At 50.4% G+C, this 13,588-nt stretch overlaps 5 non-coding genes across 5 annotated transcripts; 3 read left to right on the top strand and 2 right to left on the bottom strand.

Moving 5' to 3' along the window:
* The first annotated feature begins 1,235 nt into the window (after positions 1-1,235).
* TRNAR-UCG lies at positions 1,236-1,308 on the top strand. Its single transcript has one exon. It is a non-coding gene; the product is annotated as a tRNA-Arg (tRNA).
* Positions 1,309-4,414: 3,106 nt separating this feature from the next.
* Positions 4,415-4,496, top strand: TRNAS-AGA. Its single transcript has one exon. It is a non-coding gene; the product is annotated as a tRNA-Ser (tRNA).
* A 328-nt stretch (positions 4,497-4,824) lies between these two features.
* On the top strand, positions 4,825-4,897 carry TRNAR-ACG. The gene has a single exon. It is a non-coding gene; the product is annotated as a tRNA-Arg (tRNA).
* A 1,486-nt stretch (positions 4,898-6,383) lies between these two features.
* Positions 6,384-6,455, bottom strand: TRNAM-CAU. Its single transcript has one exon. It is a non-coding gene; the product is annotated as a tRNA-Met (tRNA).
* A 1,098-nt stretch (positions 6,456-7,553) lies between these two features.
* Positions 7,554-7,625, bottom strand: TRNAW-CCA. The gene has a single exon. It is a non-coding gene; the product is annotated as a tRNA-Trp (tRNA).
* Between the last annotated feature and the right edge of the window lie 5,963 nt (positions 7,626-13,588).

Here is a 13,588-nt window from a genome sequence, read left to right as displayed (position 1 = left end):
GCCAGCAGGGGCCGCCACAGCTAAGTGCCACAGATTGGGTGCTTTAAGCCACGGATTTATTTTCTGGCATTTCCAGGGACTACGAACCCAAGATCGACCCTGTCAGCAGGCCTACTGATGGCTGTCTTCTCCCCGTATCTTCACTGGGTCTTTCCTCTGTCGTGTCTGTGTCCTAATCTCTTTTTAGAAGGACACCAGTCCCGTTGCATCAGGGCCCACCCATATGACCTTCCCCTGCTTTGTCTAGGTCTTAAGAAGCCCTACCTCCAGATACAGTAACATCCTGAGGGGCTGGGGGTTAGGCCTTCAACATTGTGAAGGGGGGCCGGTGGGACACACAGCTCTGCCCCCTGACTTGGAAGTTTCCAGATGGAAGCCCCTGCTGACAATTCCTGAGCCCCGCCCTGGGGTGCCAGGATGGAGGGTGCACGGGTAAATGCGACTGCCTCTTTGCTTCTCCCACACTATTTGCTTAGGCCCCCGCTTTCTGGAGTCTGACAACCTCCCTCGGCCTTCCAGATGGCAAGATCTTGTGGCCGTTATCTCCTGTCCCCAACTTGTCCCATTGGAACTTCTATTTTGGAGTTGTTCCGAGAGGGATTCGCGCAGTGCGCAGAAATGAATTCTTGTGTTTATCCCACCATCTCTCCCTGCCACGGTGGTCCCAGGGCACGGGGAGCAATCGGGTTTGGTCTTTGCCTCTCCCGGCTCAGCCCCGCGCCCACGGTCCCCTCAGGGCTGTGGCCTCTGCTCCCAGGTGCCGTCCAAATATAAAGCACTGTCTGTTGGTTAGTGTCGCTTCACCCTCCTCTCCTCCGCAGTTATCTTGCTGGAAACCTGACAACATTTCTGACCCCGCGGCCCAACTTGTTTCCCCCACTAGACTGTAAGATTTCTTTTTTTGTCCTCGAGATTTTATTTAAATCCCAGTTAGTTAACATACAGAGTGATATTGGTTTCAGGGGCAGAATTCAGGGATTCATCACTTACACCACCCAGTTCTCCTCCCAACAAGTGCCCTGCTGATGACCGTCACCTAGTTCACCCACCCCCCCACCCACCTCCCTCCATCAACCTCTGGATGGTTCCCTACAGTCAGGAGTCCAGACTGTCAGACTTCTGAGGCCTCGGAAACGCCTTGCTTTGCAATAATGATTTCACGATGTTGCAGTCACAGCGCCAAGATTATTTTCCTTCCCCAAAAGTTCCCCACACACCCCCTCATGCTGCAGGAGGACCACGTGGCCTAATGGATAAGGCGTCTGACTTCGGATCAGAAGATTGAGGGTTCGAATCCCTTCGTGGTTGCTGCGGGGCTCACTTATTACACTCCAGGCCCTTCCTGCTACTTGCTGCTGTTTTCTCGGTTCAGTCCGTGAACAGATTCTTCTCCTTCTGACGCTAACATAGTTTTACCCCCCACCCCCTCCTCCCAGGTCTCCTCCACACCCCCGCCTCCGTTTGTGACCCCGCTGCCCTCCCCGCGAGTGACTGGCCCTCGATGTCGCTCACCCCCTCTTCTGGCCGGCAGCTGCCCCCGGGAGCTTCTCGGAAACGCGGACCTTGCCGGCCCGTCCCCGACCCTCTCGGCGGGGCGCCCGTCTGGGAGCCCGGGTTCCAGCCCGGCTGCAGGGGGCGCTCCCCGGCCCCCCAGCCCCCAGCGCCCGCTCGGCGCCCCGCCCCAGACCCCGCCCCGCGCTGCTGAGCGCCCGCCCACCTGCACCCCCGGGAACGCGGGAAAGCGAGGCGGCCCTGGGCACCCCAGGAAAGACCGGAGCCTGGGGAAGGCAGGAAAGAGGTCACGCTCGACGGCAGCCTCTAACAAATGTAGGCAAGGGGTAGGATTAGAAGACCCGCCACCGTCCGCAATCCCCAGAGAAGTAAGAGACTCAGCAAAGAGCATTAAGGATCTTAAAACCTTAACAGGGTTAGCGGGAAACAGCACGCGCGTGGTGGTAAAGGCCCACCCCCAAGGTTCCCTGCTAATTGCAAAGGAGAAGAAAGCTCGGAGGGGACCGCTCCGGCTTCCCTGTCAGTTGGATGCCCAGACAAATGCCTCTGGATGGGAACTAGGTACTCGAATCAAAACGATCTAATCCATCACTGCGATTTAACTTCTGGTTTAGAGAGCAGGGAGGAATAAATTAAAAGTTGCCTTGGGAGACAGGGAGACAGAGTCAGAATGTGAGACGTTTTAGAAGATAACCGGCTTGGATTTTTTTTTTTTTTTAAGTCAATGTCAGAACAGTAACAGCAACAGGAAGTTGGGATGCTGTTCCAAACAGAAAGGGACTAAGGAAATGTCGCAAATCAAAGGCAGAGGCTCAGCACCGAGAACCCGCACCTTGTGAGGACCAGCAGACGCTTCCTCGCTTCAGGACTTCCCGGGCTCCCTGGACAGCGTGGCCGGAAAGGAAGCTGAGAAGGTCAGATAGCTCCCATGACGAGGGCCTCTTCTGCCGTTTGTGCCCTTTTTATAGGCCACAAAGTACCTTTTAAGACTTTAAAGGAGGGAAGGGACACAGATTTGCACGCTCAGGTAAAGACATGGATCGGTGGTGATCCAGCCCGACCTACGCCATCTGCCCCAAACTGCGTCTCTGGTGTTCTCTCTCACCGCTGCCCCTCCCTGGGCCCCTCGAAAATGCAATGTTCCAGCCAGACAGAACTTTCTTCAGTTTCTCTCCTATTCTGCGAGGTTTAGGTCTAGAACACCACGCACCTTTCCAATTTGGCCAGCTCCCACACATCCTTCAAGATCTGAGCTCGAATATGATTCATTCCACATATATTCATTGATTACCCATTTACCCGTTCAGAGGTAACAAAGGCAGAACCGGAAACTGTCTTCATGCAACTCGGAGTCTAATGAGTGACCCTCCAGGCAACCACCCAAGGTGGCCACGTCTGGGACCTAGCACTGCTCCAATAGGCCACGTGGCTCCCTGGACCTCTCACTTGCCACACCCAATTGTAAATGTTCACTTCTACCATTGTTTACTCTAGAAAGCCCTCAAAGGAGGGGCTATATTTTTCCTGCTCTCCATTGAATGAGCAGCACCTAGCAGAATGCATGACACGTGATTGTGCTCAAAATAAAATTTTTCAAAGAATGAAGAAATGAACCCATTCAGAGACAAGAGCCTGGAGGCCAAAATACTGCTAAGAAGTTGTTGCAATCACTCCTATGAAAAACTGTAAGAACCCGATCTAAGAAAAAGGGCCTGTGGCTCGGGAGGAAGAGCCAGATTTGAGAAAAAAAAATTAGGAGGTGGAACTGAAGGCTTGATAATCTACGGGCTGTGGGGAGAGAGTAGAGAAAGGAAGAAAGTTAGGGGGAGTTCTAAGTCTTTGGCTTTGGCTCCCATAAAATCTGGGTTGTTGAAGGAGGTTCGAGTTTGCAGAGAAAGGGTAGAGCATTCATTTTGGGACATAGTGCTTTTGAGATGCCCATGCACGTGCAAAAAGAAATTACCAAGCCGGCATATATTATGAAGCCCAGAAGAAAGGTCTGGGCTGGAGATTATTTTCAGCACATGAGCATGGATTATCAGTCATGTTTTATCCTTCTTGTGTTCACAGAATGGAGTTATTGATGAAGTACAGAATCTCCTATTTGCACACTAATACACCCACGCTCCTACACATACAGATAAGATTGTGATAATAATCGTGTAGTTTCAGAAATGCGGCGATCCTGGGGATCTGTTCTTGCTCTGACGGTGATCTTTGCAAATACGTTTTAACTATCATCCACAGAGTATCAGATACTGTTGTTGTTCTCCCCCTTGGAAGAGAAGGCCCCGCGCAGTGAAGCAGATTTGACTGCCAGAAATATTTTCTCCTTCCCTATCCCATTCAACAACATTCCGTCAGCCGCTTTAAAATATTTTGAAAAATAAACATTAAAAAAAAATTTTTTTTTAATAAAATATTTTGAGCTTTACCAAGGCACAAGAGACAGGTTTCCCTATGGAACATTTTGATGGGTCCCCTTTCTTGAATTTGAACGGGATGGTTACAATAGCAGCTGACGATTTATTGAGCCCTTGCTGTATTCCAGGCATTGGGTTGGGCGGGTGAAGACATGGGGTGTCTGTGACGACATCTTTGTCCGGTGATTCGCTGAGAATTAATGTCCTACTGCGGCAAAAATACGAGGATTTTTAAAGGATTATTCGAAGGCAATTCTTTACAGAGGATTATCGCCACAAATCGCTGATTTGCATTCTAGAAAACGCCCAAAAAGCATTCTCAGGTGGCCACGTGCTGGAACGCAGGTTGGGTGAGACTTCGCTGGTGTCATTAGAGGGGATCGTTTGTTTCGTCCTCTTGTGTTACTAAATCCTGAAGTAGCCTAGAATACATGATATATCGTAACATGGCGGAAGTGGAAAAAAGCGTCCCAGTAGCTGTAGTCGTGGCCGAGTGGTTAAGGCGATGGACTAGAAATCCATTGGGGTGTCCCCGCGCAGGTTCGAATCCTGCCGACTACGACGGGCGAGTTTTATATATTTGCTCTTGTACTCGATCTTCAATTACAGCCGACTTTTAAAACCATTAAACATCCGTTCAGACGTTTGCAAGTTACATCAAAATGGAGGAATTCTCACTGACCGCGAAGGAATCCTATTGGATGAGTGAACTAAAACAAAAGAGCCAATAGAACGCTTTCGTTTGAATTCTGAGGTTTCGGGCTTGGAAATCCTGGTGATAGGGACAAAGGAAGTTGGAAGAGAAGATTCCACACATTCATATTTAGAGCGACCTAGTAAGTCTACCATCACCTTTTTCCCTAAGTGTAAATCCCGCTCGCATGCGTGGGGGCCAGTGGCGCAATGGATAACGCGTCTGACTACGGATCAGAAGATTCCAGGTTCGACTCCTGGCTGGCTCGCCATTTTGGTTAGCCACCTCCCCTTTGGAGGTTCACAATCTCCATCTTCCTTAGGCCGATGTAATTGTATATATAAATATTTTTAAGCCCTTTTAAAATTTTCTTTTGTAATGTGATTTGACACAAAATAACAAAAATGCTAATAAGACACGCCTCAACTGTAGTTCATATTCTGCTTTTGCATATGTCAATTTTCTTCACATCACATCGTTCAATGGTTTTCAAAATCGACCAGTCCTCCCATGAGATGATCAATACCAAATAGAAGGAAGACCTTTCAAAGGCATCGAAGTTTCACAAAAAAGAGTATTTCTAAATACCAATTCTTTTCCTCTCTCTCTCTCTCTCTTTTTTTCAAGATTTAATTTTTTAAGAGCAGTTTTCGATTCACAGCAACACTGAGAGGACGGTACCCACGCATGCCTTCACACGTGCACAGCCTCCCCTGTTACTTACATCCCCCACCAGCGGGGGGACATTTGTTACAACTGAGGAACCTACTTTGATACATCACAATCACCCAAAGTTCATAGCGGACGTTACAGTTCACCCTTGGTGTTATACATTCTGCGGGTTTGGACAGATGTGTAATGACGCGGATCCATCATGACAGAACCGCGCAGAGTATTTTTCACGCCCCTCCCCCATCCTCTGCGCTCTCTGCCGATTCATCCCCCACCCGCCCCCCCCCACGCCCGGGCCACCACTGATCGTTTAGCGTCTTCGTTGTTTTGACTTTTTTCACAATGTCATACAGTTGGGATCATATCATGTGTAGCCTTTCCGCTTGGCTTCTTTAACCTAGTAACAGGCATTTAAGTTTTCTCCGTGTCTTCTCGTGGCTTGGTATCTCATTTCTTTTTCATGCTGCGCATTCTTCCACTGTCTGCAGGTCCCACAATTTATGCATTCCACTCACCTCCGGAAGGGCATCTTGGTGGCTTCCAATTTTGGCAATTATGAGTAAGCTGCTACAAACATCTGTGTTCATGTTTCCGTGTGGACATATATGTCGACTCCTTTGGGCAAACGACAAGGAGGGCAGTTGCTGGATGGTATGGTAAGAGCATGTGTCGTTTTATAAGGAACTACCAAACCCTCTTCCACAGTGGCTGTGCCATTTTGCCTTCCCTTCAGCAATGAAGGAGAGTTCCTGTTGTCCCACATCACTGCCAGCATTTGATGTCAGTGTTCTGGACTTTGGACATTTTAAGAGGTGATTTTTAATTTTCATTTCTCTCATGACGTGTGATGCGGAGCACCTTTTCATATGTTTTTTAAAAAGGGCCTTAGCAGACATCACCGAACATACGCACGGCAGATGGGAAATTTTGTTAGGTTTTTATTTCTATCCTCCTTTCTACATGCATATAATTTAAAGAGTCAAACATCGCACTAGATTTGAAACAAGAATTAACAATCTTAACAATCTCTTCTTTCCCTCTCGCTGAGCTAAAGATTGCTTTGGGACGAAAAGGACTGTACTTAGCAGAGGATGGTTTCGATCCATCGACCTCTGGGTTATGGGCCCAGCACGCTCCCGCTGCGCCACTCTGCTCCGGGGATGTCTCTCTTCATAATTAACCTTCAGTTTCTGTCTGGTTTGCCCCTTCCTCCCGCTGCCCCTGCAATCTGTACAATTGGAAACTGGGTTCTCTTTTTTCTCTCTAGAGTAGTAATGATTTGTCTTTTGTAATTCACTAGCCCTGGGCCTGAACTAACGCCCAACAGAAGGGTGAAGAAGAAATGGAAAAGCTTATTGTGGGTATGCTTCTCCGGGGCACAAAGGCGTGATCCGCTGTGACATCTGATATTGTGTACCGTGTGAATGTGTACGTTAGGTCTGGAACAGAATGCCTGCCTGTATCCCACTGTCGTGTCTTAAAGCCATTCTAAGTTATACAAAATAATAGACTCTGATGAAGGAAACGTGCTTGCACTTTCCCCTGTGCTGTGGTGTGATGGTTCATAATCTTGGGGGCGTGGGGGGCGGACGGAAGTCTTGAGCCCCAGGTGAGAGGAAAACGCACATTCCCGCACATATACTTTACATTGACTTTCAGAGGGTTCGCGGAACTTCCGGCCCCGAAGACTTTCTCTGAATTGGTGCTTCACTCCCTACAGACTCAATCTGACAAACAAAAACGTTCAGGTTTTCTCGCCTCTGGAAAGGAATTCACCTCTCCTGTGCCTCGCAGTGGTAGGGAATCGGAGAGAACCAAGGACGGACGGCCTGGCGATGCGACCGCCCGGTCTGGAAAGGCTGGCCCATGTGTGGAGCGGGTGAGCTAAGGTCGCCTACTAGAACCGGTCGTCTGGGCACACCTGCTAAGCTTGCAAAGGTTGGAGGGACCTACAGACGAAGAGATGGGTCCGCCAGCACGGAAGTGAGCGTGTGGAGAGAAGGCAGGGAGGGTTGGGAATATTAACGGACCAGCCGGTGAAAAGTGAAATCGAGAACGTTTGCAGTGGGTCTCTATGGGCCCCCGGATGCAGTAACAACATCGTACGTTCCTGCGTATGCTCGCCTTTTATTTACATTTTGGAGGTGTTTTAAGGAGGGGATCCAAGGCCGGAGAAAGCTGAGAAGGCACCTTCCTACACCCCCATCCGTCTCCCTTCTCAGACCAGAGCCTCCCCCAGAGACTAAAACTACTGACCCCGACGTGATTTGAACACGCAACCTTCTGATCTGGAGTCAGACGCGCTACCGTTGCGCCACGAGGTCCCCGAGGGGCCGCGGGGTTTCTTTACCTGTCAACCTGATCCGTGGAATCGATTTTTCCGCACCCGGTGGGTGAGGACCGCGCGGGTGGAACGCGGGCCCTCCAATCACTCCCCGACTCTGCGTCCCAGTTGCTTCTACTTGACGGGCCTTCCTTCTCTATTTCACTCCTGGTTTTCTCCATCTTTATAAAAACAAACAAACAAACAAACAAACAAAAAAACACGTTTGCGAGAGTTTTGTTGTTTTTGTCTTTTTTAGAAATATGGCTATAGAAGGTCGGTCGCTCCGGACAGGAGTGGGGGGGAGACAGCGAAGAAAAATAGTGTTCCCCACCCCCGCCCGCCCCCCGCCCAAGTCAGAGGGGCAACCAAGGCGGGCTTGGGATCTGTTTCCCGAGTTGCTCGTAGGTTCCCGCGGTGTTTCGGGGAGGGGGCGCGGAGGCTGACGCGGGGCGGCCCGCGGGGACCCGAGCCGCACCTGCCCGCGGACCACGGCGTCCCCGCCCCCACCCCGCGCCCCCCGTTCTCCTGCGCGGCGGGGAGACGCGATTGCTTTCCCGCTGCCAGGGGTCCTTCAGGGTCTCTCACTGGGTCTCAAACTGCCCCCGAAAAAGAGCAAGAACTCTCTTCCTGTGTGAGCAAGTAGGCCATTCTGGCGCCGGGGGTTGGCTGGTGAAAGCACCTGTCTTGAAAGTTGGAGACCCCGCTTGTGCATCTCAGGGAACGTTTTCTGCAGACCTGAAATCACGCAGACCATCTATCTCCGCAAAGAGCGAGAGGTGTCTCTGAACTCCTAGAAAAGGACATGCGGGAAAGTGATCCCCATACCTTTCTCTGGAAATTAGGGTTTCCCTTTCTTAATCTTGAAAAATGGGTCCAGCGCCCGGGGTTCGGGAGTTGTAAAGGACCATGGATACAGGACTGAAGGACCTTGCAGGTAGCGGTGCACCCTTGGTAGGTTATGTCCAGGTACAGTCACTCCGTGGGGTGGGGGGACGAGATTAGGGACCTGGGTGAGGGATATGCTGGAGCCCGCCTCATTGGGAGGTGAGGTGAACCAGGCTTTCAGAAAACAAACCTCCAAAGGTTCGGTAGAAGCTGAGGCCACTTAGGAAAAGAAATGGGGGTACAGGTGCGCTGCTGGCAGAGAATTCAGTGTGGCCATAGTCGACTGAAAGTTAAAAGTTATGCTTTCCTCCCCTACCTATACAATGGGGATAATGTTAGTAGTGCCTGCCTCCTAGGCTGGTGTTGATAAATGCAATGTGCTCGAAACGGGCGTATATATTCACTTACGTTTAGAACGACGCCTACCGGACAGCAGGAGCTCTCAGGAAAGGTTAGTGTAGGAGACACCGGTTGGCTCAGCGACAAGAGCACGTGACTCTTGATCTAGGGGTTGTGAGTTTGAACCCCACGGTCGGTGCAGGGGATATTTTAAGAGTAGATAAACTTTAAAGAAGTAGATGGTACTGTGATTACTACCCCTATGAAGTTTGCACGCTCACAGCCTGCTTTGCCGGAGACTGGAGGTAAAATTCACACGTGTCAACTGCTACTTTCCTCCACAGATTTGGAGTTCCGGGTCATCACACAGAATTAAGTGCATTGGCTTATTTCGGGTGTTAGAAATACTCCTTTTTAAAAAAATAAGTAAAATCACGGGGGGAAAAGTAACATTGTTATCATCCCGAGTTAGGGCACAAATCAGAGGGGCTGCAGATGAGCGTGTGGTCAACTCAGACCCGCGCCTGAAATTTATGAATGTCTGTTTCTTATTTATTTTTGGCAGCTGAGGCTTAAAACTCAGTGACACACTTCAGCTCATAGAAGTTTCCTCATTCGTGTATTTTAGTTCGTCCTTAATGCGAACTAGACAGCTGATTTCTGTCTGGTTGTTTATAATCCATTTTTTGCTAATATTGGAGGAATTCAGGATCATATTTTAAAATTAAATTGTTATCCATTCTCCCTAGCAAGTTCCCAGAGCTCCAAGCTGCTTCTCCCTCTTGCCTTGTTTTGCTTCCTGGGCAGCCTTTTCTTTCCCAAAGCGGGAGACCCACGATCCCAGGCCTTATAGTCCTGATTTTGCTAATTACCTTCTTCCGACGTGAGGCTCAGGCAAGAGAGTTTTCAGGGCCCCTCAAAGCTGCAGGCTTAGCATCGAATCACCCTTACTGTTTGTTATGATCCTGAAGCATGGTTCTGATAGCTGGCTTTGTCTTTGTGTCCATGTTTTCTGTTTCTTCCTAGTATCTGGTCCAGAAACTTGGATCTAGTCCTGAAGATCTAAGGAAAGGGACTCCAGGAATAAACCCTTTGGTTCTTGCCAGGCCCCTCCTCCACACGGTCTCCTGCCCTGCCCCCCATCCCCAACCTGCTGGCAGTTCCCCCGCAGAATCAGTACTTATCTGGGTCTCCAAACGTCTTTGTTCCTCTCACACATCTCATTACTGAGGACTTGACACTCTCCTTAACAAGACACATTGCTGAAATCTTCATGGAACCACCTCACCTCCGTGGGGTCGTCTCCCCTCCCCCAGGCTGGGTTGTCTCCTGATTCCTGCAGGGGGCCACCCTCTGAGTCTCCCCTCCCCACCCTACTAGGTAGGCCACGATTCAGACCGCCTCTGCAATGCCAACATAAATTTGTGTTTAAGGGGTAGACGACGGGGGTCAAGTGTCATTAAAGTGTGTTTGAAACCTAAGGAAAAGATTCACACCCATTATGGTGGTTATTACCGAAAAAGAAAAAGGTGTTGGCAAGATATGGACAAATTGGAACTCTTACGCATTGCTGGTGGGAGTGTAAAATGATACAACCCCGTGGAAAACAATGTTGTGGGTCCTTGAAAAATGAAACCTAGAATTACAATCTGACCCAGGAATTTCACTTCTAGGTATATCGGCAAAAGGGTTGGAAGTAGGGACTCGGGCAGCTACATGATACAGCCGGTGACATTGTATCATACTGTGTGACTCCCCTTACCCAAGGAATAGCCTAGAACAGTCAGTTTCAGAGACAGAAAGTAGAATGGTGGTCAGCAGGGGCTAAGAGGGAAGGGGGCAGAGTTCTTACTCAATGGGGACAGCTTCGGTTTAAGATGATGAAAAAGTTCTGGAGATAGAGGCTGGTGATGGTCTCACTGAATTGCCACTGAATTTACACTTCAAAACTGTTAAAAATGGCAGATTCTTGTTTTGTTTTGTTTTTAAGGTTTATTCATTTTTCAGAGACAGAGAGAGACAGAGCATGGTCGGGGGGGGGGGGTGGGAAGGGCAGAGAGAAAGGGAGACACAGAAATCTAACGCAGGCTCCGGGCTCTGAGCTGTCAGCACGAGCCCCACCCCGGGTTTGAACCCACAGACCGTGAAGTCAGATGCCTAACTGACTGAGCCACCCAGGCGCCCCCAAAATGGCAGATTCTTATTAAGCAAGCTGAACAGAATGGATTAGAAGAGGGATCAGAGAAAATGAAAGGCCAGACTTGCTGTGGCTGGCAAGCATCCAGGCAGCTTGTGACCCCCTCCAGCCCTTGAGGACTTCCTTTATTGCTTTACCATGAGAGCCGAGCTCTGGGTCACTTTTGCAATTACCTCCCGGAGCATATGGCCTGCTGACGCACATCCTAGGGGGCTCACGACTGACCTTCTACTTGGCAGGAGTAAATAACTTAACCTTAGCAGCAGCTGGCCTCTCAAGGTGCTTAAAACTGCTGCCAGATTCCTTAGAGACTTCCGCTACCTTTAGCCCCCAGCCCCCAACACCTTCCAGCCGCTTCTCACCAACACAGGTGCCGCTCTTTCTGTCCACCGGTCCCGTCCCCGTGCTTTCATAAAGGTGCTGTTTTGCACTGAAACCATCTCAAGAATTCTTCCTTGACCGTTGGCTCCCCAGCCCCAGGTGACATCAAGAGTAGACAGGATAGATGATAGATAGATAAGCAAATTCAAATATAAAAGGACAAAAAAAGAGTGTACAGTATCTATAAATTTGATTGTGTGTCCCAAGTTATAATATAAAAGGTATTTCTCACTGTGCGTCACAGTACAAAAAAAAAAAAAAAAAAAAAACAAAACAAAAACAAAAACAAAAACCTGTGAGATTATGTGAGATCGAAGACATAGGAACCAGGGGGCAGAACGACAGGATGGAGGGACGCTCCTCAGGGTTCCCTCCAGGTGTGGACCTGTCCTGTGGAGGCCCAGGGGACCCACCGACCCCCGCGCCAGGAAGCGGAGGGAAGAGAGGATCTGCGTGGTTGCTCGCTGAGAAACCAGGGCACAAGGTTGGGGAGGCGGAGGGCACTCACCCACCGGTGACTCCTCGCCGCCCCTGGACAGGTCAGAAGTCTTCATCCCCAAAGTGAGATTCAGTTCCGAGGAAACAGGGAGCCCCCAGATTAAGTCCTGAGCGTGTGGCCCACAGCGTTCAAACCTGTTCACGGCTCTCCTAATTCTATTATTGTGGTAGGGTCCGCTCCCCAAGGAGAGAGAAGAAAGGGCAGAAAACTTCAAGGTAACCTGGCTATGCGCCTCCGTGCAACATCCCTCGTGACCTTGTAAGCTGAGACCACTTACTCAGACTAGGTGTTTGTGTGTGTTACCATATATGGGACACCAAGAAATAAAAAATGTATTAAAAACTATGCCACGTGACCTTGGGCGCTCGAACCCAACTAAGCGGGGCCGGCGCGAATAAAGCTGCTTCCTGGAAATTAAAAAGCTTCGGTGTCTCGACTCTCTGTGTGGGAATCCTGCTACCTTATAACGTTCTTACGGGCAAAACCCAGACTCTTCGGTCCTGGGGATGCCCTGGGGTTCCCGCCCGGCCACCTCCGGGACCAGAGGTGGTCTTGGCGGAGAGGTGGTTTGTTCCCCGCGCAGGGCGCGTGCAGACACGCGTGGCGGCCACTAGGGGGCGGAGAAGCCTGCCGATGAGCGTGGGGGGGGGGGGGCTGGAGGAGAGGAGGGGGGAGGAGGGCCCTGCGGGGGCGGGGGCGGCCGGGGAGGGGGAGGAGGGCCGGGCGGGGGAAGGGGGAGGGGGACCCTGCGGGGGCCAGAGTTGGGGGGGGAGGGGAGAAAGAGCGCAGGAGGTCGGCCGAAAGGAACGACCGAGGTGGACAGAGCAAGGGAAGGGGAAAGCAGGTTATTGCAGGGAAATCATAACTCTCTGGATGGCAGTTAGGAAACTTCGCATCTGTTAACAAAAATTCAGCTAAGTACATTTGCAGATCGAATTGGCTCTAGTAAGCGATTCACGAATCGGGCAGCATCCCGTCCAGCAGGTAGAGGGGGAGCTCTGAGAGGCTGTGTGAAATGGGAGGCTTTTCCAGGAGGGAGGTGGGGCCAGGCGGTTATTAGCAAAAGAAAAGGAAAGGTTGCTTCGCGCAAAGTCACCTTCTGTTAGGCGAGGGGGTGGCGGAGGGAGAGGCCCCTGTAGCAGATTACCTCGTTAGTGGAGACCAGAAAATTCCTAAGTGACCAGTTAAGACTGCTTGTCTGGGGGAGGTTGAAACTGCAGTTTCAGGCTAGGGATAAAGAAAGCCCTGGTTTGGTGACTCCGCCCAAGTGTCTCCACTTGGGGTCTGTAGTTTCCTTGTTGCCACATTTAACAACGTGTTCTAGATACTGTCTCATTTTTTCCTAACGCTTTTATTTTCAGCCTGAAATATTGTGGATTAAAACCAGGAAGCCTGCTCTATCCATGAGGAGGCACATTTTCGGGGTGAGGATGTCAAGAGTGCTAGACCTTCCCAGTATTTTACAGTTTTATTAAATCCATGTCTGTGGTTATTCTGGACAACATGCCACGGGTGCAGTCCTCCTGTCGGAGCTCAGACACGGAGACAAAAGGCTAGAGCAGGGCTCCAGACCTTACGGATCGTCTGGTCTCCTGGAGTCGGCGCTAGTGAGAGGGAGAGAAAATAGACTAGGAACGCGCGTAGCGAGGACGGTGACCCA

This window comes from Panthera tigris, chromosome B2 (assembly GCF_018350195.1).
Source record: "Panthera tigris isolate Pti1 chromosome B2, P.tigris_Pti1_mat1.1, whole genome shotgun sequence".
Taxonomy (NCBI): Eukaryota; Metazoa; Chordata; class Mammalia; order Carnivora; family Felidae; genus Panthera; species Panthera tigris.
The sequence above is the reverse complement of the archived record's forward strand: the minus strand, read 5'-3'. Positions and strand labels throughout refer to the sequence as shown.